This window comes from Schistocerca gregaria, chromosome 1, assembly GCF_023897955.1.
Source record: "Schistocerca gregaria isolate iqSchGreg1 chromosome 1, iqSchGreg1.2, whole genome shotgun sequence".
Classification (NCBI taxonomy): domain Eukaryota; kingdom Metazoa; phylum Arthropoda; class Insecta; order Orthoptera; family Acrididae; genus Schistocerca; species Schistocerca gregaria.
In genome coordinates, this window is record NC_064920.1 from 1,017,671,069 (window position 1) to 1,017,693,213 (window position 22,145).

Below are 22,145 nucleotides of genomic sequence, written 5' to 3' on the forward strand. Positions count from 1 at the left end.
ACACTCTCGTCATCTTCAATCGCGTTGTGATGCCCCGGTCGGTACGAATAATGGCATCCGCACGATTCAGCCAGTCTGGAGCAGTGGTTGTGACAAACGCTCCCGAGCGTGGCTGATCGTGGAGCTCTGTTGCTCCGTTTCCTGAGGCTCTAACTTCCTTTACCCATCGCCATACACTGCACACTAACTTTTATGGATGTTCAGCGCCGTTTCCTTCCCTGCAGACAAAAATTCAATAATAGCACGCTGCTTGTAACATGAGTCGTACGTAGACGCCATTTTGACGCTGTACTACGGCTCTGCCATCTGCCAGAACGGTTCGAAACTTCACCGGCGCACAGAACAAACATCAAAAGTGCAGCACGAACAAAGACGTTTGTGTACCTATATTAATGGCTATTTAAAAAAAATTGTGGGTCATTACTTATTGAACGACCATTGTACATTTCCGCTTCGCTCTATACGTATACTTGGCAACTTTGGAGACGCCATGACGAGTAAGGACATGAATTTTATTGCTGCGAGTGAAACGAGCATCAATTTAAACTGTACTCTTAGGTTCCTTCCTAATCACACAGTCGGAAATCGTAACACATTCGAAAATAAACATCCAAATACTTACACCAATCTACGTTTAGGTAGGAACTGAAGGAGATGGGACCTGGATATACTGAAAGAACCAGAGGTTGTACAGAGTTTCAGGGAGAGCATAAGGTAACAATTGACAGGAATGGGGGAAAGAAATACAGTAGAAGAAGAATGGGTAGCTTTGAGGGATGAAGTAGTGAAGGCAGCAGAGGATCAAGTAGGTAAAAAGACGAGGGCTAGTAGAAACCCTTGGGTAACAGAAGAAATATTGAATTTAACTGATGAAAGGAGAAAATATAAAAATGCATTAAATGAAGCAGGTAAAAAGGAATACATACGTCTCAAAAATGAGATCGACGGGAAGTGCAAAATAGCTACGCAGGGATGGCTAGAGGACAAATGTAAGGATGCAGAGGCTTATCTCACTAGGGGTAAGATAGATACTGCCTACAGGAATATTAAAGAGACCTTTGGAGATAACACTTGTATGAACATCAAGAGCTCAGATTGAAACCCAGTTCTAAGCAAAGAAGGGAAAGCAGAAAGGTTGTCGGAGTATATAGAGGGTCTATACAAGGGCGATGTCCTTGAGGACAATATTATGGAAATGGAAGAGGATGTAGATGAAGATGAAATGGGAGATATGATACTGCGTGAAGAGTTTGACAGAGCACTGAAAGACCTGAGTCGAAACAAGGCCCCGGGAGTAGACAACATTCCATTGGAACTACTGACGGCCTTGGGAGAGCCAGTCATGACAAAACTCTACCATCTGGTGAGCAAGATGTATGAAACAGGCGAAATACCCTCAGACTTCAAGAAGAATATAATAATTCCAATCCCAAAGAAAGCAGGTGCTGACAGATGTGAAAATTACCGAACAATAAGTTCAATAAGCCACAGCTGCAAAATACTAACACGAATTCTTTACAGGTGAATGGAAAAACTAGTAGAAGCCGACCTCGGGTAAGATCAGTTTGGATTCCGTAGAAATACTGGAACACGTGAGGCAATACTGACCTTACGACTTATCTTAGAAGAAAGATTAAGGAAAGGCAAACCTACGTTTCTAGCATTTGTAGACTTAGAGAAAGCTTTTGACAATGTTAACTTGAATAATCTCTTTCAAATTCTAAAGGTGACAGGGGTAAAATACAGAGAGCGAAAGGCTATTTACAATTTGTACAGAAATCAGATGGCAGTTATAAGAGTCGAGGGACATGAAGGGGAAGCAGTGGTTGGGAAGGGAGTAAGACAGGGTTGTAGCCTCTCCCCGATGTTATTCAATCTGTATATTGAGCAAGCAGTAAAGGAAACAAAAGAAAAATTCGGAGTAGGTATTAAAATCCATCGAGAAGAAATAAAAACTTTCAGGTTCGCCGATGACATTGTAATTTTGTCAGAGACAGCAAGGGACTTGGAAGAGCAGTTGAATGGAATGGACAGTGTCTTGAAGGAGGATATACGATGAACATCAACAAAAGCAAAACGATGATAATGGAATGTAGTCGAATTAAGTCGGGTGATGCTGAAGGAATTGGATTAGGAAATGAGGCACTTAAAGCAGTAAAGGAGTTTTGCTATTTGTGGAGCAAAATAACTGATGATAGTCGAAGTAGAGAGGATGTAAAGTGTAGACTGGCAATGGCAAGAAAAGCGTTTCTGAATAAGAGAAATTTGTTAACATCAGGTATAGATTTGACTCTCAGGAAGTCATTTCTGAAAGTATTTGTATGGAGTGTAGCCATGTATGGAAGTTAAACATGGACGATAAATAGTTTGGACAAGAAGACAATAGAAGCTTTTGAAATGTGGTGCTACAGAAGAATGCTGAAAATTAGATGGGTAGATCACATAACTAATGAGGAAGTATTGAATAGGTTTGGGGAGAAGAGAAGTTTGTGGCACAACTTGACCAGAAGAAGGAATCGGTTGGTAGGACATGTTCTGAGGCATCAAGGGATCACCAATTTAGTATTGGAGGGCAGCGTGGAGGGTAAAAATCGTAGAGGGAGACCAAGAGATGAATACACTAAGCAGGTTCAGAAGGATGTATGTTACAGTAGGTACTGGGAGATGAAGAAGCTTGCACAGGGTAGAGTAGCATGGAGAGCTGCATCAAACCAGTCTCAGGACTGAAGACCACAACAACAACGTTTTCTGATCAGACAAATATAAATAAACACGAATATTGCAGTACATACTTGTATTGCATTTATAAGGAAGTCCCAGAATGTGTTAAAAACGGTAAGGCGAAGAAAGGTATATAGTAGGACATGATCCTACTTCCTCAAAGTGTATTATCTACCTCTTTATCCACTATACTACAGCGAAGACATACGTTTCCCTTCTTTTGTTGGCTATCATATTACTTCTTGAAGGCTTAATGATATTTAATTATGAGAGTGAAGTGATTGTGCTAAATCTTCAATGTGCCATTGCCTTCAAACACCATACTACGAGATGTTGGGCCTCTGAAACAGCAAAGTGCTGCAACTCGCAAGTCAGTATGGCGTCTCCATATTTGTTGAAGAAGTACAGCAAAGACCGTCATAGTAAATATATCTCCCTTTACTAGAGGAATGCATCAGACGCCAGTGTCTACTGAAGGTGCTGTGCCCGCAGTCAATTACTACACAGCAATATCACGAGAAATCACCACCACTCAGTCTCTGTTCACAACGGGCCCGATTAGTCACGATCTGTTGCCACTCAGATGGAATACATTTAATGTATTCGCAGTTGCGAATGTGGACAACCATCAGCTATAGAATGGGATGACGTCAATGAAAATTTATGTCGGACCGGGACTCGAACGCGGATTTCCCCTTATCATGTGGCTATCCGTGCACGACTCACGGCCAAACCCAAACTTCCACATATTGTCAACCATGTGTCGACAGCCTGCATTGTAGGGCTACTTGACACACAGCATGCTTCCATCCGCTTATGTGAGTTCCTACTTTGCGTTGCAGTGTACACAGTACCTTGAGATGTAAATGATAATTAATTGAAACCCTCAGCTGCCGACACGTGTTGTTGACATACCTCGATGGGGACACCTGAAAATGTGTGCCCCGACCGGGACCCGAACCCATGATCTCCTGCTTACGTGGCAGACGCTCTATCCATCTGAGCCACCGAGGACACAGATGAATAGCGCGACTGCAGGGACTTAACCCTTGTACGCTTTCCGTGACACCCACATTCTCAACAGTCCACAAACTACATACGTGATGTTCCTAATTAGGATTAGGAACATGCATGGATAAGTACGCGCAGTCGCGTTATTCATCTGTGTCCTCGGTGGCTCAGATGGATAGAGCGTCTGCCATGTATACAGCAGATCCCGGGTTGGGATTCCTGTCGGGGCACACATTTTCAGCTGTCCCTATGGAGGTATATCAACACCTGTCGGCAACTGAGGGTTTCAATCAATTATCATTTATTCTAGATAAGCAGCACGGTCATCAGTGGTATCTGTTCTTTTGGGAACAGTTACTATTTTCATATACCTTGAGACGTCATGTATTGGTAGCTGCTTTGCTTCTGTTGTACGTCTTTCAAATGGAACAACAGTTTTAAATTTTCTTGCTAATGGATCTGACGATGTACTTGGTAGTCCAGGACTTTCTGATTAGCCTGGAAGACTATTTGCTATAGCATACCACCCCGAAACCGAGATCATTATCAGCAGCTAACCAATCACCCCCACGTTCGCTGCTACTGCCAATCTCTGAGTAGGCATCAGAAGAAATCCCTTCCAAAGGGCAAGCCAGAAATGCCTCTTCTATTCTGCGAGAGCACATGGTGTGAAACTGAAAATACAACAGTCACAGCTAGTCATATTGTCCTTAGAGCGGCAGTGGTTTCAGAAGGAATCACCACAATAACTACGAAAAAAATACATAAATTTAATTATTATCGCAGTACACGAAGTCTACATTTCAAACACGACAGTTTTCTGTAGATAGTTCTTGCGAAAACCATGCTTTATAGAGAAAAATTAAATTTATAAACAAAGACAACCGTGCGGCGCATACACAACTCTCTTCCACATTTGCTCATGTTAACGGCTAAGAATTGAAACAATGAAGTAGTTCACGCCGCAGATCGTAGAGGGCAGCACCTACCGGAGGCGTAAACGGTGGCTACAGATGTCGCTGCCGAGCGTATGTGACGAAATGAGAAGTGGCTTCAAACGAAACCATGTCGTCTAAACGAAATCATGTCGTCTGAAAGGCTTATACAATGCTACTGCAAGGAGAACAAGAATCACGTTAGTCGCTACGAGGGTGACTGAGTCAAATCTAATTGCTGATAAACGAAAGACAGCGTATACAGCTTTTCCTAGTAAACAAGAGCTCCATTAAATCGGAATAGGAGCAGCATACGACTCACGAACCGGTTTGTGGCCATCCATAGACTGTAAATTTTTGACGACGCGACCCTCGTTTACACAAAAGTTGTATCAAAGGCTCCTCGCCTGGACTGCTGCTGGAGAACCGAAGAGCGGCGGAATGCGGGCAGAGGCTTGCCGCGTCGCCAGTCGCCAGTGCAGCAGCCTAGTGGCGCCACAAACATGGCGCTTGCGCCGCCAGTGTTTGCTCTGCGATTTGACTGCAGCGGCCGTTGTTTGTCCACACGCGGCGCCGCGCCGTACCTGACGTCGCTGGGGAGCACGTAGCCAGCCGCTGGCGCCAGAGCACACAGTTGCGGCCGCGCTTCACTCGTCCGTGACCACTGGCGCGGAAGCGGGCCTTTTCCGTGTCAACACGTCTTCGCGCCGATAGTTTACATGGGAACGTGTGCGGAGTTTACAGTAAAATCTTGATAAAAGAAGTTTACTGAGGCCGAAAATGTGTCAGCACAAGGTTCAGGAAACTTCAGATAGACAGGGGTTGGACAAAAGTAAGGAAAAACGCGAGAAATGCACACTTGAGCATAGATGAAGAAGCCAGCCAAGCATGCAGGTTTAGCTGTTGTATCCGACCACGAACGGCACCTTTGCAATGCCGTCAGTGAGCTGCCAAGTATCAGTCGTGGTCAGAATACTGTGATGTGTGCCTGTGAGTGCATTAAGTCGGGGACAGATGCGTTAGAACGTGGGCAAATGGTTGGTGCTCTTATGATGGCTGCTACCGTAACCAAAGTAGCTGCAGATTTATGCCGCTTACAGGTAAGTTGCAGTGGGTCATCAGAAGACCAAAACAAATTGCAAAACTACTTAGAAAAGATATCTGAATGGTGTGAAAATTGGCAGTTGGCCCTAAGTAACGAAACGTGTGAGGTCATCCACATGAGTGCTGAAAGGAATTCGTTAGACTTCGGTTACACGATAAATCTGTCTAACCTAAAAGCCGTAAACTCAACTAAGTACCTAGGTAATTACGCACAACTTAAACTGGAAAGCTCTTGTTCAAATGGCTCTGAGTACTACGGGACTTAACATCTGAGGTCATCAGTCCCCTAGGACTTAGAACTACTTAAACCTGACTAACCTAAGGACATCAAACACATTCATGCCCGAGGCAGTATTCGAACCTGCGACCGTAGCAGTCACGCGGTTCCGGACTGAAGGGCCCAGAACCGCATGGTCACAGCGGCCGGCAATGGGGGACGAAAATGTGTGTTGAGTGATCGTTATGGGCGGTCATTTGAACAGCAATGTGACGAAACATTATGGGACAACAGTTGCAGAAAATAAAGAAGAACTGGATGTCGCATTCGCGAACACTGTCAGTACCAAAACAACACGAATGGAGCTCCATATCCTGTCAATTGCAGGTGAACCATAATTCCAAGACGCCTCGTCAGTCACGCAAATACCTGTAACAGGGAAAAAGTTGTGCCACAACCTGGACTACGGAGCATTGGAAGTAACTAATTTGTTTAGCGTGAGTATTGATTCACACTATTCCCAAATTATGGTCGAGTTGTCCGTCCCCGGTAGCTGAGTGGTTGCCGGCACGGTAGCTTAGCGTGTTCGGTCAGAGGGTTAGGTGCCCTCTGTAATAAAAAAAAAAAAAACTGAGCTAATCCATCAACAACGAACTTAAACGGATGTCTTACGACGTCCGCCCCGAGCAGATGCAACGAACGACAGCAAACAAAATGAGATTAAGAAAAAAAAAGTCAATCCTAAGGGGCCGGGTTCGAGTCCAGGCTGGATCGGAGACTTTCTCCGCTCAGGGACTGGTGTTGTGTTGTCCTAATCATCATCGTTTCATCCCCATCGACATGCAAGTCGCCGAAGCAGCGTCAACTCGAAAGACTTGCACTGGGCGAACGGTCTGCCCAACGGGAGGCCCTATTCACACGACACATTTTATCGACGAGTTTACGTCTGGCGTACACCGTTCCAAGCCTACGATGCAGAAAAAATGCTCGCTGCCAAGTGTGAAAGAGGACGAGGGTTCGGTGATGATTTAGGCGGCCACATCGGTGTAGTCCACGAACACCATGGTTACTGTCGCATTACAGCAAGGATTGCGTGACCATTTTGGCTGATTAAGTCCTTACCGTAGTACAATGTGTGTTCCTCAGTGGTGATGCTCGGTTCTAAGACTACAGGGACCCTGTTCACACACCTCTCACTGTCCAGGATTGGTTTCGTGATCACAAGGATGAATTGTCGCGCCACCCACGGTCACCATATCGCCAGATCTCAATGTTACTGAGCCTTTATTGTCTGCTTTGGAGAGAAGAGTGCGCGATCGCTATCCACCCCCATCATCGTTCCCTTAACTTTCACTGTTTTGCTGGAAGAATAGTCTAAGTTTCCTCTGAAAACTACACAGGGCCTGTATTTATCCATTTTGACACGACTGGAAGCTGTTTTGAATGCCGATTGATTTCCTACACCGTATTAGGCATGGTAATGTTTGGTGTTTTTGGTGTCTCCATATTTCTGTCCAACCCCATGTTGGCTTCAGTCTGGGGTTTTCAACGACGTCTGTTGGAGGGTGAAACTTTGACAATGCAAGCCACTAGTGTTCGCGAAACGTCAGAAAAAACATCAAACAAACATCGGCCGAAGAATAAGAGACAATAGGCAACAATTTGTCAAGTGGTCACGAAAGGCTTAATATAATGTACAGCCCCTGTATCTTCTACACAGGTGAATGCAGAAACGTGCTGAAAATGTTCAAATGGTTCTGAGTACTACGGGACTTAATATCTGAGGTCATAAGTCCCCTAGAACTTACAACTATTTAAAACTAACTAACCTAAGGACATCACACACATCCATGCCCGAGGCAGGATTCGAACCTGCGACCGTAGCGGTCGCGCGGTTCCAGACTGAAGCACCTAGAACCCCTCGGCCACAAGGCGCTGCAAATGTCTTTGGATGTTCTGACCAGATATACGGTGACAGGTGGTGGCATCTGTTGCAATAGGTCAGTATGAACGTCGTCGGGACCACCAACTCTCCTACTGTTGAGGTTGCAGAATACCGAAGTGACCTCCTCAGGTGATGTTTCTTCTACCTTGCGCTCTTCCCTCGCCGATAGGTGGCGCGGGAACGTCTCATACATCAGTGCGATGTGCGCTGTAACCATTGGAGTGTGTAAGTGTGAAATATGAGGCAAAGGCATCAGATAAGGCGTTTGCTTTCTCATTTGGTTCAATGACAATGCAGCTACCGTCCTAGGGTGGCGGTGTTCGCTGAATGCCCCAGTGTCCTCCAAGCAGAACCATTATAAAGCTGGTGTAGCTACCCTTTAGCCCGTTCTCAGTTTCGGAATGCTTCTTTCGCCAACTTGTAATTCCGGCGCACTGAACTGAATAACCGTTTAGTGGCAGCATTTCTTTTAAGTCTCTACACACGATATATTCTGTTTTTCTCAGTTATAGGTTCAAAAATATGTCTAGCAATAGTTGAAGGGCGTGGTAGAAGGTAGTGGCACGTTAAATAAAGTGACGCAAAACCTCATCGATTAGAGTTTTCGCAGGTGAAGACACGTGGCAGGCTTTTCGATGATTTGGCCACAACAGTGGGCCCATTTGATGACTTTAATGGTTCCTAATTCGTCTTTGTATTTTCCTAGTGTATATGAGTATGAAATCGAAAACAGTACTCATAAACTCAACGCACGAATACTAGGAAAAACATATGAACACCGCCTTGTCACCCTCAGGTAATGACGTCAGTGGATGTGGCACGGAGGGGCGTGAGGTCAGTACAACGCTATCCCGGCCGTTGTCAGTTTTCGTGATCTGGAGCCGCTACTACTCGGTCAAGCAGCTCCTCAGCTGACGTCAGGCGGCAGAGTAATGCAGCAAGAAAAAATACCTGACAGTGATGATGATGAGGTCCCAAACTCCGAGCAGCGTAGGGGACGATGCGGGAGACCCTCACGGCTGTACTAGGCAAGGTCCTAGCGGAGGTGGTTTGCCATTGCTTTCCTCCGACCGTAATAGGGATGAATGACGATGATGAAGACAACACAACATCCAGTCATCTCGAGGCAGCAAAAATCCCTGAGCCGGCCGGGAATCGAACCTGGGACCCCGTGCGCGGGGAAGCGAGAACGTTACCCCAAGACCACGGGCTGCGGACAGTACCGGGAGTCAAACCCGGATCCTTCAAACGACAGTCAGCCGCACTGACCTCTCTGCTATGGATGTGTACAAATAAAAAGTTGAAGACTTGTGATACAACATAAAATCAACGCGTCGTTGAACAGTGAAAACATTTTTTTGACGCTGTTATGCAATAATGAGCAAATGAACTACAGCAATCCTAATGACATTGGATGAAGGATACAGGGTGAGGCCACACCACCATCTGATTTTGGATTTTTTTTTTTGTACAAGCGATTCAATAATCGTGATTACTTTTTAAATGGGTAATATACAGGGTTTTTCAAAAATGACCGGTATATTTGAAACGGCAATACAAACTAAACGAGCAGCGATAGAAATACACCGTTTGTTGCAATATGCTTGGGACAACAGTACATTTTCAGGCAGACAAACTTTCGAAATTACAGTAGTTACAATTGTCAACAACAGATGGCGCTGCGGTCTGGGAAACTCTATAGTACGATATTTTCCACATATCCACCATGCGTAGCAATAATATGGCGTAGTCTCTGAATGAAATTACCCGAAACCTTTGACAACGTGTCTGGAGGAATGGCTTCACATGCAGATGAGATGTACTGCTTCAGCTGTTTAATTGTTCCTGGATTCTGGCGGTACACCTGGTCTTCCACGTGTCCCCACAGAAAGAAGTCACAGGGGTTCATGTCTGGCGAATAGGGAGGCCAATGCACGTCGCCTCCTGTATGTTTCGGATAGCCCAAAGCTATCACACGATCATCGAAATATTCATTCAGGTAATTAAAGACGTCGGCCGTGCGATGTGGCCGGGCACCATCTTGCATAAACCAGGAGGTGTTCGCAGTGTCGTCTAAGGCAGTTTGTACCGCCACAAATTCACGAAGAATATCCAGATAGCGTGATGCAGTAATCATTTCGGATCTGAAAAATGGGCCAATGATTCCTTTGGTAGAAATGGCGGCCCGGACCAGTACTTTTTGAGGATGCAGGGACGATGGGACTGCAACATGGGGCTTTTCAGTTCCCCATATGCGCCAGTTCTGTTTATTGACGAAGCCGTCCAGGTAAAAATAAGCTTCGTCAGTAAACCAAATGCTGCCCACATGCATATCGCCGTCATCAATCCTGTGCACTATATCGTTAGCGAATGTCTCTTGTGCAGCAATGGTAGCGGCGCTGAGGGGTTGCCGCGTTTGAATTTTGTATGGATAGAGTTGTAAACTCTGGCGCATGAGACGAAACGTGGACGTTGGCGTCATTTGGGCCGCAGCTGCAACACGGCGAACGGAAACCCGAGGCCGCTGTTGGATCACCTGCTGCACTAGCTGCGCATTGCCCTCTGTGGTTGCGGTACGCGGTCGCCCTACCTTTCCAGCACGTTCATCCGTCACGTTTCCAGTCTGTTCAAATTTTTCAAACAGATCCTTTATTGTACCGCTTTTCGTTCCTTTGGTTACATTAAACCTCCGTTGAAAACTTTGTCTTGTTGCAACAACACTGTGTTCTAGGCGGTGGAATTCCAACACCAGAAAAATCCTCTGTTCTAAGGAATAAACCATGTTGTCCACAGCACACTTGAACGTTGTGAACAGCACACGCTTACAGCAGAAAGACGACGTACAGAATGGCGCACCCACAAACTGCGTTGTCTTCTATATCTTTCACATCACTTGCAGCGCCATCTGTTGTTGAAAATTGTAACTGCTGTAATTTCGAAAGTTTGTCCGCCTGAAAATGTACTGTTGTCCCAAGCATATTGCAACAAACGGTGTATTTCTATCGCTGCTCGTTTAGTTTTCATTGCTGTTTCAAATATACCGGTCATTTTTGAAACACCCTGTACATCAGAACTAGCAGACAACTTCATGAACTACTTTAGAACCTTAATTTACCGGTGATGATGGCTCAGTGTAATTCCTGGGGGAAAAAATAAAAACCGAAGTCCGACTTATCTCCTAGTCATCTGAAGCTCTGAAAATATACCTTGGTTACGTTGTTCTAAAGAGAAGAGTACAGAAGAACAAAACAGACCAGTAACCTATATCACAGACGTATTGATCGGTACTACCTATACTCGTAATAAACTGAGGTGGAAAGTCGTGTTATACCTTCTAATATCGTGTCGCACCTCCTTATTAACAGCGTAGTGCAGCAACTCGATGTGACACGAACTCAACAAACCGTAGGAAGTCACCTGCAGAAATGTTGACCGATGCTGCCTCCATAGCAGCACGTAATCCTGAAAGTGTTGCTGGTACAGGATTTGCTGCACAAACTGACTTCTCCATTATGTCCCATAAATATTGTATGGGTGGCCATCTCATTCGCTCGAACTGTCCAGGATATTCTTCAAACAAATCGAACAATTGTGGCCCGATGACATGATGCACTGTCGTCCATAAAAATGCCACAGTTGTTAGGGAACATGAAGTCCACAAATGGCTGCAAATGATCTCCAAGTAGACGAACAAAACCATTTCCAGTCAATGATCTGAGTTGGACCAGGGGACCCAGCCCATTCCATGTAAACACAGTCCACTCGATTATGAAACCACCACCAGCTTGCACAGTGCCTTGTTGACAACGGCTTTGTGGTGGGTGCGCCATACTTTAACCCTACCATCAGCTCTTACCAACTCGTGTGACCAGGCTATTTCCAGTCGCCTAGGATCCAACCGATATGGTCGCGGGCCCAGGAGAGCCCCTAAAGGAGACGTCGTGCTTTGCTAGCCACTCGCGTCGGCCGTCTGCAGCCGTACCCCATTAATGCCACATTTCGTCGCACTGTCGTAACGGATGTGTTCGTCGTACATACCATATTGATATCTCCGGTAATTTCACACAGTGTTGCTTGTCTGTTAGCACCGATAATTCTACGCAAATGCTGCTGCTCTCGGCCGTTATGTGAAGGCCATCGACCATTGCTTTGTCAGTGGTGAGAGATAATACCCGAAATGTAGTATTCTCGACACACTCTTGACACAGTGGGTCTAGTAATATTGAATTCCCTAACAGGTTTCGAAATGGAATGGCTCATGCTTCTAGCTCCAACTATTGACCCGGGTTCGAAATCTATTAATTCGCATCGTGCAGCCATGATCAAGTCAGAAGCCTTTTCACATGACTCACCTGAGTACAAACGACAGTTCCGCCAATGCACTGCTGTAACAACACACACACACACACACACACACACACACACACACACATGCCCGAGGGAGGACTCCAACCTCCGACGGGAGCGGTCGCGCAGTCCGTGACATAACGCCTCTACATCTGCATCTACATGATTACTCTGCAATTCATATTTAAGTGCTTGGCAGAGGGTTCATCGAACCACAATCATACTATGTCCCTACCAGTCGCGAACAGCGCGCGGGAAAAACGAACACCTAAACCTTTCTGTTCGAGCTCTGATTTCTCTTATTTTATTTTGATGATCATTCCTACCTATGTAGGTTGGGCTCAACAAAATATTTTCGCATTCGGAGGAGTAAGTTGGTGACTGAAACTTCGCCAATAGATTTCACCGCGACGAAAAACGTCTTTGCTTTAATGACTTCCATCCCAACTCGCGTATCATATCTGCCACACTCTTTCCCCTATTACGTGATAATACAAAACGAGTTGTCCTTTTTTGCACGCTTTTGATGTCCTCCGTCAATCCCATCTGGTAAGGATCCCACACCGCGCAGCAATATTCTAACAGAGGACGAACGAGTGTAGTGTAAGCTGTCTGTTTAGTGGACTTGTTGCATCTTCTAAGTGTCCTGCCAATGAAACGCAACCTTTCGCTTGCCTTTCTCACAATATTATCTATGTGGTCTTTCCAACTGAAGTTGTTCGTAATTTTTACTCCCAGGCACTTAGTTGAATTGACAGCCTTAAGAATTGTACTATTTATCGAGTAATAGAATTCCAACGGATTTCTTTTGGAACTCATGTGCATCACCTCACACCTTTCGTTATTTAGCGTAAACTGCCACCTGACACACCATACAGCAAGCTTTTCTAAATCGCTTTGCAACTGATACTGGTCTTCGGATGACCTTAATAGACGGTAAATTACAGAATCATCTGAGAACAACTAAAGAGAACTGCTCAGATTGTCACCCAGGTCATTTATATAGATCAGTAACAGCAGAGGTCCCAGGACGCTTCCCTGGGGAACACCTGATATCACTTTAGTTCTACTCGATGATTTGCCGTCTATTACTACGAACTGCGACCTTCCTGACAGTAAATCACGAATCCAGTCGCACAACTGAGACGATGCCCCATAGGCAGGCAGCGTGATTAGAAGTCGCTTGTGATGAACGATTTCATTATCCCACGGCTTTTGCCACCTCTGTGTTCTCCGCATTCAAAAATCGATATTGTCGATGTTGGGTTCTAGTTATGCAAGACTAAGTTTACGCAAAAATATGACGCCACTTATGTTTCTTCGTCAATGCAATGTCACTACTTACTGTGAGGTTCGTAGTGTTTGTTGAAACAGGACGATTCCGCCCGACAACGTTCGTGGCATTCCTGATATTATGGGGTGTCGTAGGTTCTGGGAAGTGCTTTATAGCGCTTCGCGTTGATTTTAGTTCCACACTCGATGAACTCGACGAGCAGAGAAAGCATTTTGTTGAACGATAACGCCCCTACCGAAACTGTAAGTCGGACGAAGGCTACGATTCAGCTGTTTGGTTGGGAAACGCTCCAACATCCACCGTACAGCCCGGCTCTTTCGCCGTGCGATTCTCACATCTTTGGCGACGTCAGTTTCAGTCGGACAAGGAAGTGCTAGAGTGGGTGAGGTTTTGGATCTGTCAGCAGCCGACCAAGATCTACGACAAAGGATTTTTAATTTTTTTTTTTTTTTTTTTTTTTTTTTTTGGTTTCGGGTTTCAAGGACCATACAGCCAACAGCGCCTGCAAAGTGCCAAAGAAACATAATCGTGAAAAATCGAAATAGCACAAAATTACGAAGTTAGAATACAAACACGCTCGTAAAATAAAATAAAAGCGCTATTAGACATACACGAGACAGCCGGCGGCAGTGATGACAATGACATTGGAGCAGAATTAGAAAGCACTATGCAGCAATATTATGACAAACATGCGTGTCCTCTCATAGTAAAAGACAAAACGTGAAAGGGCAAAAAACGTACCTCACACAGTAAGGGCAACAATAGCTGAAGGACAAAATTGCAAATATTATATAACAATATGAGAAATGTAGCATACCGCAGACGTACATAAAATAGGTTTCCCTTCTATGTACAATAGTGCCAGTGGAACAGTGACATAAATGCATAAGAGACCAATAAAGAAATTTAATATACAAATGGAGGTCTGTACGCAAATTAAAACATGAAATTAAGCACCCGATTACGAACCGGGCTGTTATGTGAAAATGAAGACTTGTTCCACTCATAAATAAAATTTGGATGCCGGTGGCTTTCAAATAGTCTGTAAGCAAGTTATGTTCATCAAAACGGTGGAGTAAAACAGGAACACTGGTGGCCAGGAGGTACCTCTCGCAACCAATTTCTTATACAAGTCTGATTGTGCAGTCGTGTACTTGGAACATGCCAATATGATGTGGTTAAGATCCACTACTGCCGTTGTGTCCTTATCGCAGTGTCCAGACTTTTTAATCTTCAACCACGTGGTAACACCCGTGTCCTAGTCACATGACGTCTACGAAACTGCACAGAGGCGAACCATAGTCAAGGAGTGATGTTCGGTTGTATGGTCGCGAGATTGTCGTCCTTAGAGTGCCGAGAGCCAAGCCATTCACAATTCCAGGTGTGATAAGCAACCTTCTGTATCGTCGATGTGAGATCAGTATAAAAGAGTGGTGTTGGGCGTAACTGGCCTTCTGTTATACTCCTCTTGGCAAGGTGGTCAACAGTTTCATTATGAAGAATGCCCTTTAATCCAGAGTAATCGGGCCGCAATGCCCAAGGCCTGCATGTCTCAAATGGCTGCCAAGACGTCCAGAACATATCTGTCGCTCTGTTTATCAAACGCGGGATCTTGCAATTTCTGCAGCCCACTTTGAGAGTGCGAAAGTATCAGGACGAACTTGAATGTCAGGGTACCATGATGAATAGTTTACGTGATGGCCAGTAGCTCCGCCGTGTAGATAGAAGACTCAAGATTAAGCGCATACATTTGGTATGTGCCACTAGAAGGGCCAAAGAAGGCGCATCCCACACACGCCTCGGATTTAGAACCGCCCGTATACAGATGAGCGTACTACGACCATTGTATGCTAAGAAAATGTTCCAGGTGGCGAGTGATGTTGGTCTCCTTTCGAAAATCGGACGGTACGTATGCCACTGGGGCTGGAATGAAGAACAGACTAAATGAAAAACGAAAGCAGGGGAGTCTTGTGTGCTGTAGAACGAGTGGAAAGAGATGACGCCATTTCTCATAGCTGCGAACTAATGAAGAAGTTCTGTTCATTTGTCGTCCATGGGGTGCCTGTGTGAGGCTCCAGAATCGAACCATAGCCTTAAGAGAGACACAATCAAGTATCGAAGATCGACTGAGGACAAAAATGTCAGACAACATCTGCCGTCTTATACACAAAGGCATGACGGATTCTTCCACTAGCAGGGCGATGATTTCGTGGCACCAAAGACAAGACGAATCATTCTATATTAGATGACGTAGAGCTTGCGCGAAGTTGATTGTGTTTCAGTACCGTAGAGAATGCTACCGTAATCTAAGACAGAACGGATCAAAACCTTACACAGAGTCAAGAACATAATCGGTTTCGTTCCTCACCATACTCGGGAAAGCATACGCAAAATATTCAGTGTTATCCGCCTCGTCGGCAACACGTCGCGTCCACATGAGTTTGCTGTCGAGGTAGGCACTGAAGAACTTGGCATGCGGCAGAACAGGGAATGAGTACGAGCCAAGATGAAGTTCATATGAGAAGTCACCACACCGTTTCCTCGTGAATATCACAACTGATTTGTCACGTGACAAAGTGCGCCCATTTTCGAACTCGCGTGTTAGCCAACATTTCACATGAGTCGGTAAGCCATAGGCGTGTCACCCAAAAATAGGACGACGAGTGAGCGTATATGTAGACGTCGCATACTGAAGAACTTTGACGGTCTGAACAAGGTCTCTAAGGTCGGCAACATACAGGACGTATAGTAAGGGAATCAGCATCGCGCCCTGCAGGAGACCACGGGACACTAAGACGGGGGGGGGGGGGGGGGGGGGGGGGTCCATAAAACACATTGTCCTGAGTGAAGGAACTGATCGTATCGTCTTCCAGTGGGATAATTGTCTTAACAAGTGTGGTGGTTAATTGCAAATGGAACCACTCCATCCCCCCTGTTGTGGCAGGTGTTTGGGTTTCATCTGATTGCCCCTTAAATCATATAAGACTTTTATAATAATGATATTAGACTTTTAAGTAATTATGTACTTGCATAAGTGAATCTGCTAACTTTTACTACGATTTATTGCAAAAGTTTAACTATATTGTAATACTGTTATTTTTTTATTTTTTAAAGACATGTGGATGAATAAGCAACTATTAAACTAAATGAAAGTGCAAATAACTTATGAAACGAAGAAACAATATGTAATGAAATTTCACAGAAAAATAGTTACGATATCTTAACAAAGCTTATTTGGAATATGAGTAGTTTTAAATTTATTTGTAGCATTTTCTTTATCTAAAATAAAGTGGAAATGAAACTTCCTGGCAGATTAAAACTGTGTGCTCCACCGAGACTCGAACTCGGGACCTTTGCCTTTCGCGGGCAAGTGCTCTACCATCTGAGCTACCGAAGCACGACTCACGCCCGGTCCTCACAGCTCTACTTCTGCCAGTATCTCGTCTCCTACCTTTCTCATTCTGGAAACATCCCCCAGGCTGTGGCTAAGCCATGTCTCCACAGTATCCTTTCTTTCAGGAGTGCTAGTTCTGCATGGTTCGCAGGAGAGCTTCTGTAAAGTTTGGAAGGTAGGAGACGAGATACTGGTAGCTCAGATGGTAGAGCACTTGCCTGCCAAAGGCAAAGGTCCCGGGTTCGAGTCTCGGTCGGGCACACAGTTTTAATCTGCCAGGAAGTTTCATATCAGCGCACACTCCGCTGCAGAGTGAAAATCTCATTCAAGTGGAAATGTTCAGTCAGATGATTATAGGGCCTCTTTAGGTAAGAGTAGCGAATAAATGGAAATCTTTATTTCGATTCCTGTGTGATAGCTTTATCAAAATATTGTTATCATGGACATTCACACACTGCGAATATTTATACATATCCATATAGACAGCGCAATACCAACAGATGTTTTACTAGCACAAGTAATGAAAGTTCGGAAAGCAACACCCTGACGACAAATTACAAAATTTATTGCGTTTTATCAGTCAAGGTCGATTCATTAGCTCGAAATAATAAGCAGTGTGTTGCAAAAAAAGGTGTCCCAAGTAGTATTTCCTGAATATTCACAAATTATGTAATTTACGTTCTCTGATATGGCACTGTGTGGTAATGTAATTACGGAGCACACGTGTCTATCTAGTGGCGGTATTTACTTGCTCCAGAGGGCGTAAATCATATTGTTATTGAAACAGCTGCGCATATGCAAGACTGCTACGAACACAAGACTGCTACGAACAGAAACAGAGAACACAGTAAAACAGCCGTCAGAAATAAACTCGATATTGAGATTAGCGGAGCACCTAAAAATAGCAGTTGCGTGGGATAGTAACGCGGCGAGTGATAACAGACATAATATATGGAGAGCCTGTCGGTCAGAGCTGTCAGGCTATCGAGAGCACCGAAAGAACGGTGGAAGCGACTGAAATTACTTAATTAAAATTTATCTTCTCTCCAGGAGGAAGTGGGGTGATGGGAGGGGGGGGGGGAGGAAGGAGAGTAAACAGAAGTATGACGTGGGCTCCATTTTTACTGACAGTATTTATTTATAGGAGAATTACATCAGCATCTCTTAATGGAAGACTACGTGAGAGAATGTGTTGCATCAGTATTGCGTTACACAGGTTTAAAACTATTGAGAACGTTGAGAAACGAAACGATATGCACCAGTGATGCCGATCAATCCAACTCACGTGTCATTACGAGCAGATTAGATGCGGCTGTCACTAACTATTCGCTTTAGTATTTGACAACAAGCAGAGATAAAGTATTTAGTTACAGTCTGATTCAAAATACGAATTTTTTTTTGGAGATGGGGAAGGGGAATTTTTAAAGAAACATGTATCTAGTAGCAAATGTTTTAGAAGGATATGAAAGGCAACGAAGTTTCAAAGAAAAGTAGAAAAGTCTGTACAGTCATGGTCCCATGTTGAAAAGCGAAAGTGCGGTGTTGACCCCTCAGAAAAGACTTCACAGAAAATCCGGTGGAACTTTGACGTAGATGGTAGCAGCGCTTCGTACTAATTCGAAGGAAACCGTGCACGTAACATGCGTCCAGTTTTTATCCATTACATAGGTAGAACTGTCAGATGCTAACCCAAGTAAATACTCACAGTAGGTGTTAAGTAAAGGCAGATGATAAAGTTCAAAGTTGATTTCATAAAGTGCACCTCTGACCTTAATGCACATTCGAAATCTCCTGAGAACACAATGTATAGCCAGTCTGAGGTTGTCTTTGCGTTCTTTTGTGACGTCGGTACTATTCATAATCCATCCTTGTAGGCAAAGCAATCTCTCGCAGTAATGCTGGAACTCGTTCTGTCCTGTAGGATGGTACGGTCTATAAGTATAATGACCGTCTACACGGTGTTTCACAATTTTGTTACACACTTCTAGAAGTTGTAGAGGGGAATCAACAGATCAAGTTTTGCAAAGGAGCCCATGTTCGGAAACGTCCTGAAACGACACTACAGATCATCAAAGTTACAGGCGCCTGAGCCTGTGAATGACGATGTTACAAATTTGCAAGAATGTTGCAGAAAGATAAATGTACCAATTTGAGATAAGAGTCCCTGTACTGAACACGGACGAGTCGAAGTTATAGGCGAAAACAGTTCTGATACCTCTGACAGTATAGTACACGTACTGGTACTGTTGCCGTTAAAATTGCACTGTAGGCGATATTCAGAGGTGGTAGTATGGAGCAAGCAAGGAAAAAATTTCCTGTAAACATTCTATCTAAAATGCATACCTGAGGAGGTTTGAGTACTTGTTCATCATCGCTACTGTGAAACACATCTCCTCTATTGAACAAGTGCTCACAGATCCTAAGGTATGAGATTTAGAGGCTATGTTTACTAGATATTTTTTCCTGATTTGGCCATCCTATCACTTTTGAAAGTTGCCTACCATAAATCTTAACAACAACTTTGCCGGTACATATGATTCACTGTTGAAGGTATCAGAACAGGTTTTGCCTATAACTCCGCGTCGTTCGTTTCCGGTACATGGGACCTTACCTCAGACCGATACATTTACACCATTTTCCATCATCCTTGAAAATTCGAAACATCATCACGATATCACCCTGTATATACATACACTTACAGGCGTCGGCGCCTGTACCTTTGATGCTCTGTAGCGTCGTTTGATGACGTTTCGGGACATGGGCTTCTATGGAAAACTTTATCTACTGAGTCCCCTCTACAACTTCTAGTGGTGTGTAACATGAATTGTGAAACACCCTGTATAATACCACACTACAGATTTGCGGACAAGCTTTCTTGATAATTTGTCTCCCCATAGGCAATTGGCTTTTTGTCGGTGTATCGATGTGAGTTTCGAGTGTTACTGCCACGGTCATGAGTGGTAGTGGCTTCATCAGAATCAGTATTGATGAAATTACTCGGAAATTTACGATTAGCCAACGACAAAATTTCAATATTCTATCTTCATCTCCTTCTCGAAGGCGTTGAATCGGCTGTAAATGGTTGGGATAGACGCAGTGCATACGTAATGTCCGCCATATTCTTCTTTGTGGAATACACGTGTAGAAATTCTGCGTGTGTTTGTTGAAGGACCTCATACCATCATCTGAATAATATCTTCTGCTTCATCTACACACTGTTTATTTGTACGTTCAGACTAAGAATGAGAGTTGGCCACTGTACCAGTGTCAAGCAACTCAGTGAAAACACGATTAAACACTCTTCGGTCTGGTACTCTGCGGTAAGGAAATCTTCTACCGTATTCTTGACAAGCAGTAGCGGGGTTTCGCATTACAAGAGCCGTACACAAATACCATATCGGTATACTCACCAACTGTAGATACATAGGGTACGCTTAAACGCTGTGGTACAATTTTTAAAAGTTACGGTATGTCTGATCAAAGAATCACACTGACAGTCAGAGTTGAAAATTTCAGTTAAGGGAATTCAAGCACAACGTCAGAACATGAATTAAAAAAAAAAAAAATCGATAAACAAACTCGTAGTAACTGGAGTACCAACACTCGATATGGAAACTTATGTATGGAACCAATGGAAACTAGACATGTTATATGAACTGTTTTGTTGTTTAATTTAGCCTATACTGTCGTCTAAAAATTTACTATTCCCCCTAGAACATCTCATATAGTCAATTGGAGTAGCTCACCAAGATGTTGATCTGAAACGGAGCGCATCGAAGTGAAGGATGGGGGTCTTAAACTACGCTTTTGGAAGTCTGTTCAGGCGCAAGAGATTTTTCTGTGTTGGCACTTACTCCACGCCACATCATTAAGCTCAACAAGCACAGAGTGCGATGGAATGTCTTAAAAACGGAAATTGGGAAGAAAATGATCTGGTAAATTTCCTTATAAATTCTGTATTATCTACAAGGTTGAAATCGTCTCCTTATGTGGTTTCTGTCGCATTCCCTTCACATAGAAATGCACAGTGCTACACTAAAAACGTATCATTCATTTCAAAGTCAATAAATGACGTAAAATAATTATGAGAGTCTGTACTCATAATAGCACTAATTAATGTAATTTTCCGTCTTGAGTGCTTTTCATTTTCATAAATTACATAAGGTAACAGGTTTAGGCTCAAATCATTATCAGTATTCACATTCAAAGGGAAACGACCGAATTTCCACAGGGATCCGACGAGATACTGTGTGTCGATGTCATTCTAATATGATTCCTGATGATGGCCTAAGCCGAAACGTATTTATTCCATAGTTTATACAAATGAAATGCAATCAAGACGGAAATTATGTTAGTTAATGTAAAGATGAGTAATGAAGTAGATATGTAGAAGATTCATACCGTTACTGCGACTTGTGAATGGCGTTGTATGTTCCAACCCAAACCAGGAGTGGCGCTTCCTCTGCAGAAGAAAGAATTCAAATCAGATTTCAGTATGCTTTCTGGGAAAACAGATTTAGCAGAAGAATGTCTTTGCTTATAGCTTTTCGGTAACAGCCTACAGTAACCTAGGATTTCTTTATTAAGACAAAATGATAAAGAGCTTATTAAATAAATTTATCATTTTAGGTGTTTGGAAAGAGACGTCAATTACAGCTGAAATGCATAGCAATGGCATGTTAGATTTTAGAGCCATGTCAACATCAAAGCTGCTCCAGACAATGCAGTACTTCAGGAATGTTTCATTTTTGTATTTTTCCCACTCTTATTTAACACACATCCAACTATGGACATAGAGTGCCAATGTAAACGTATAAATTGCAAATGTCGCAGATTCTGTTTCAGCAATTAATTTTTGAGGTATACACAGTTTATTTTGAAGCTGTTCTTACAAATTTTTTGATTGTAGTATGCGGGTTAAATAGTGATTGAGAAAACAACGTTGAGGTTAAAGCTTGCCTTCGTTCTGTTAATAAAGATTCTGCAGCAAAACGTCGAGTACTTGAGTAATTTTATGGATAGAAAGAACGCTCTGCCACATAAACTGAACACAGCAGGGAAACAGAAGCTGTGGAATTGGCTTAGCAAAAATATGGAAATTGAAGTGACGGATGAACGGATTTTGCGAGGGTATATGGGTTGTTGTTTCACCTAGAGGTATGTAAGTAAAGTTGCCC

General features: G+C 43.7%; 1 protein-coding gene across 4 annotated transcripts in view; it reads right to left on the reverse strand.

Annotated features, from left to right (window-relative positions):
• Nucleotides 1-22,145, reverse strand: part of LOC126278936 (somatostatin receptor type 2-like) — a 1,529,331-nt gene that overhangs the window by 474,762 nt on the left and 1,032,424 nt on the right. For all 4 annotated transcript variants that reach the window (XM_049979230.1, XM_049979217.1, XM_049979237.1 and 1 more), the window contains one exon: nucleotides 21,370-21,430. The gene's annotated coding sequence lies outside the window, so the exon portion shown is untranslated. The remainder of the gene's footprint in view (nucleotides 1-21,369; nucleotides 21,431-22,145) is intronic.